The sequence below is a fragment of the Myotis davidii genome, unplaced genomic scaffold (assembly GCF_000327345.1).
Source record: "Myotis davidii unplaced genomic scaffold, ASM32734v1 scaffold798, whole genome shotgun sequence".
In the NCBI taxonomy this organism is placed as follows: Eukaryota; Metazoa; Chordata; class Mammalia; order Chiroptera; family Vespertilionidae; genus Myotis; species Myotis davidii.
In genome coordinates, this window is record NW_006289818.1 from 204,966 (window position 1) to 210,627 (window position 5,662).

Genomic DNA, 5,662 nt, shown 5'->3' on the forward strand with positions numbered 1-5,662 from the left:
TTTTGATTAACTTTTAAGCTGAATTGGTGGATATTTTGCATCACAAAGTCTTGAAAATTGAGTGTTCTTATTTCAAATGATCCTATTTTTCCAATCTCCGGGTAGAATAAATGCAGATTCTAGCAACCTTGGTGGTTCACGGACCACCTCTGGGCAGGCAGAGATAATTCAGAGACAGTGATGTCCACAGGGCCACGACCCCCGCGCCCGGGCCCGGGTCTCCGCTGCGTGCCTACTTGCGGGGCCTTGGCCGTTCCAAGGACTGTGCCCTGCTGGGCACCAGGGCAGGGCCATCCAGGGGAAAGAGCCTCGGCCTGGGAGCCTAGAGACGTGGCTTCTAATCCTTGGCCTCTGAGCCATTGTTTCCTAAACTGTGAGTCCAGGGCTAGTAATCCCAGCCCCACCTCACTAGGTGGACTTGGAAGACCACAGATTGGATTAGTCAAGTGAAAATGACTAAAAGTCTATTTAGATCATACATAATATTGAGGGGGGCGGGGAACCACAGCTCTAAATATAAGGGTCAGTGCCATACTGTGTACTTGGATTTTTTAAAAGCACACAACTAACTCTCCATGTGTTTCTTTTCTGTGGGTATGAATTGAGAGGATGGAAAGTGAGGCAGGATACATATTAAATAGAGAAAGTGGGTGACCAAGGGCCATTGAAGTTGGGAATGGAGGAAACATGGAACCCTTTATTTGCTTCCTATTGCTGCTGTAACGAATTAACACAAATTTGCTGACCTAAAACAATACAGTTTTATTATATTAGAGTTCTGGAGGTCAGAAGTCTCACTGGGCTAAAATCAAGGTGTGCCTTCCTTTGGGAGGTTCTAAGGGAAAACCTATTTCCTTGCCTTTTCTAGCTTCTAGAGCAGAGATGGGCAAACTTTTTGACTCGAGGGCCACAATGGGTTCTTAAACTGGACCGGAGGGCCGGAACAAAAGCCTGGATGGAGTGTTTGTGTGAACTAATATAAATTCAAAGTAAACATCATTACATAAAAGGGGACGGTCTTTTTTTTTTTTTTTTAGTTTTATTCATTTCAAACGGGCCGGATCCAGCTACGGGCTGTAGTTTGCCCACGGCTGTTCTAGAGGCTGCCCACATTCCTTGGCTTGTTGCTTTACCACTCAGACCTCTACATTCCTTCTTATATCATCTCTCACTCTGACCCTCCTGCCTCCCTTTTTCATTTCTAAAACCCTTTTGATTAAATTGGACCTACCAGATAATCCACAATAATCTCCCCACCTCAAAACCCCTGATTTAATCACATCTGCAACATTCCTTTTTCCTTTTACCAGGTAAGGTAACATATTCACAGTTGTCTGGAATTAGGACATGGACATGGTGGGTGGGGAACATTTTATGTTACCATCTCCCAAAAAAGCGTCATGTCTGGATGGATGAGACCCACCAACTGAGGTGTATTTTGTTTGAATTAAGCCAATGTATATACCTGAAATCTGTTGCAAATAATATATCAATAAAAATGCTGATAATACACCTAGTTCAGAACCTCCCCAAAAGACATGGAATGTTGAACCCCTCCAAAACAAAGTCCTCACTCTTGGCCCTCAAATTCAATGAATATTTATTGTCCTTTCAGGAACTGTGGTAGACAGCCGTTACAAATACTAGTAGGCCCTACCAACAAAAGCTACATCCAATGCAAGGGGCTATTATAAAGGCAAGAACAAGGAACTGTGGGGAACAAAGAAGAGGCATCTTATGGGAGGGAAAGGACAAGGAGAGCTTCCAGAAGTCAGGCCTGCATGTACTGAATTTTAAGATACGGAGTCCGGTTCAAGGTTCATAATAAATCCTTGCCTGCATATATTATTGAACAAAATAATGTTTATGAAAACATTTTGTAAACTACCAAACCCTGTACAACTGCAAGATTATTTTTCAGTTATTTCTTATAATGTAATTTCTAAATTAGCCTGCAAATAGGCCAGTCTCTAACCTAAGACCTCCTCTCCCATCACCACACGCATGCATACTTGTTGACATTTGCCATAAACATTATACAATAAGTTTATAATAATGTCTCCAGAATCATTATGTCATCTGCCTTTAAGAAGTCTCCAGTGAGAACAGGAGCCCCTGAGGACTGGCTGAGTGCCATTGGGTACATTGTCTGCATAGACTAAGCAAGCGAGTACTTAATGAAACAACAGTAATGGCAGGAAATGATTAGGAAAATGAGGGTCAGAGCTTGTCATTAGCCTCTAGAAAACACCCTGAGAATTTGGACAGACATTGTGAGCAAAACGACAAAGGGCAGTGGTGTGGCCTGCTGTCTGTGAGTAAGACTGTTGCAGTCATTTCCACATTCTCTGGACCCTAATTATCAAACATTAAAAAAAATTTAAGGAGGTCGTAAGGGTTAGGAGTGCTGTTTCTTCAACATCAAACTTTTATTTGTAATCTTTATGTCCTTTAACTGAATGAGCATCTTGGATGGAATTAAGCCACTGTCCTGTCTGCAGGAAGATGAAGATAAATGGAAGGCTTTCCAGGAACTGCAATAAACAAGAGCTCTCGTTTTGCCTTGTGTAATCAAAGTCCTGATGAGTCAACATCAAGTTTAGCTGCTTTAACCCTTAGTTCATCGAGCCCTGACGACTTGGGTGTGAGATTACCATTTGCCTCTACTTGCACTTTAGCCTGAGGTGGTTGGAGTTCTGGACTGACCTAGTCACCTCAGCCACTCTAGTTGGCTCTCTCCTTTTCTCTAAGGGGAGTTAGAAAAGGGCACAAACAGGAAAATATCTGGGAGGAAAAAATGATGTCCCTCTTTCCAAAGTCAGGCCTTCTTCCAGCCAGTTAGAGATACCCTCCTGAGTTCATAGCTAAGAATTCTGGTTCCTTAGGCAAAAGTCTCACAAAGGGTCTTCTACCTTTTATTAAACAAAAACCAAACAGATCCCCACCGCTACTGCAAAGGAAAAAGGGAAGTAGCAAATAGGGAATTTCCCTCTGACACTAGAGCAATGGTTCCCAATGGGGGCAATTTTGCCTCCCCAGGGGACATTGGGCAATGTCTGGAGATATTTTTGGTGGTCATGACTTGGGGTTGTGGGTGTGCTACTGGCGTCTGCTGCATATAGGCCAGGGATGCTGCTAAATATCCTACTAGGCACAGGCCCATCTCCCACAACAAAGACTTATCCAGCTCAAAATGACAATAGTGCCAAAGTTGAGAAATCCTGAGCTAATGTCCTCTTTGTTATCTTTTGTACTTCACCCCTACCCACCCATTCTCCTCATGCCCACCAAAAATCCCAGAGAAATTAATGCTAGAAGTAGTTACCTTTGACACCTCTTTTCCTTATATCTAATGTCATAGTTTCTCCACCCCATCATCTAGTCATGTAATCACTTGCATCATAAAACACCTCTCAGATCTCTTCTCTACCCTCCTCACCTCCACAGTTATACTCGGGTCCTTATGGCCTTTCCCTTATTCAATCAATACAGTCTTTAAGTCCACCTTTCCTGAGATAGATCTTTCCAATGTGCAAATCTGATCCTTTCACTCCCAGCTTATGTTTCTTAAGTGACCACACCTCCCCTCAAATTCCACAAAAGGAAGTCCCAACTCCTTTGCCTACAGTCTTGTTTCTTCATGTCACAGTCCCCACTCTTCCCAGCTTCATCTCCAGCTAGCCTCCTCAAGTCACTTGGCACTCTTATTCTCCTAGCTAGCTGGCCACCTATGAGCAATTTTGTTTGGTCTACGTCATGTTTAAGTTTATTTAGATTTTGATGTCTAAAATGAAAAGAAAATCAGGAGATTTTGCATAACACTCCCTATTTCCAGCTTCTCTGGGGATATCACAAGTTCTGGTAACATTGGATCTGCAGTCCAGTGTGCCAATAGTCAGCAGGCCTAAGCAGGGGTGACCACTTTAGCAACAGGGCACATGCTCCCTGGCTGACCTTTAGCAACAGGGCAAATGCTCCCCAGCTGGCCTGGCACTTATTACCTGCCTGGATCCTGTTTGTCACCTCTGGTATTTTCTCACTATAACTCTTTACTCTTGCTGTTCTCTTTGGCCAGAAAGCATTTCCATTCCTCAAATGCCATTATTTTTTGGCTTAATCCACAAATGCAAAATTCTTTACTCCCTCCTATATGTGTGCTAATAGCACTTAACAAATTCTCAACCATAGCAAATAATACAGAGGTTTGTGTGCATGTCTATTTCTGCCACTGGACTCAAGTTCCTGAAGGCTAGAGACTCTGTCCAGGCTGACCACAGGAGTTTCACATAAGAGGGGCTTAGGAATAGTAATCTGATTGGAAGCCATAACATCAGGGGGCTTTACTTGAAGCCATGTGTGTACAGCAAGGACATTGCCCTTACTTAGATTCTAAATTTATCTGGGACAGCTTGAGGGAAAACACCATCTGGCACCACAGCGAAGATAGAGATGAAAATAACATGGTAAGTGACATCATGCACTCAATGCGCAGGTTTAATTGACTTGAAGGTTCCGGTTATTCAGTAAGTGGTTTTATTCTACTAGTACAAGTTCATTGTGGCTCACTCAAGGGAGTACTGTTTGCACAAGATCCTTTGAGTTTAGTCTGAGGCAGAGTAGCATGGTGCCAGGTGTCTGAGCCAATCCGCTGAGGCCCATCAAACTCTAGATCTCTAAAGTTTACAGCAGTTATTGAACTGACTCTTGGATTCAACAAGGCACTCCACTACTCAAAACTCTCCAATGGCCCCCAAGGCCCCACACCATTCTACCGCCTAACTTCCTCTCTTTCTGTTCTCCCCCATGCTGACCTCATGGCCATTGCTCACACCAGCCAAGTACACTCTGTCCTGCCTATTTCCTCTGCTGTTTGTTCCCACCTCAAAGAGAGCCCCAGGTCTCATTCCCTCCCCTCAATCAGAGACCTCTCATAGAGGCCACTCTGGCCGCCACATCCAACATTGAAAGCCCCATCCACACTCACTTCCTATCCCCCTTCCTGGGTGATTCCAGCTCTCCACACTGGAATATAAGCTTCATCCACCAGGGCAAGGAATTTCTTCTGATTTGCTCCCAGCTGTATCCCTAGTACTCAGAACCATCTCTGATACATAGTACATATTCAATAAATATGTTAATGAGTGAAGAAATTACACTTTGCCAGGTGCTGTGAGGGATAACAACCAACCAACCAACCAAGAAAAAGAAGGATTTCTTGTTGTTGTCCTTGAGAAATTTCCAGTCTATGTTGTGGAAAGTTATGTAAAGCAATTAGAGAAAATGCAAAAAAAAAAAAAAAAAAAAAACCCAAAACAAAACAAAAACCAACAAACAGAAACAGTAAAAACTGCTCATTTGGGGAAAAACTAAGATGGCGGCAGAGATAAACACCAGGAACTTGATGCCGCTCACAACAATTGATTAATACCTCAGAAAAACAATACGGACATCATCCAGAACAACAGGAAGCCTGGCTGACTGTAAATTCTACAACTAGAAGGAAGTAAAGGCACACTGAGACCCAGAGAAGCTGCAGGAGAGCAGCGCAGAGGTACGGGGCTCTCGCGCACGGAAAGGGGCTGGCACCCGAGGACGCGGCTGTCTTTTTGAATCCGGAGGGAGTCACAAGCTCCCGACGGCTCTGAACTCCGGTTTCGGGAAG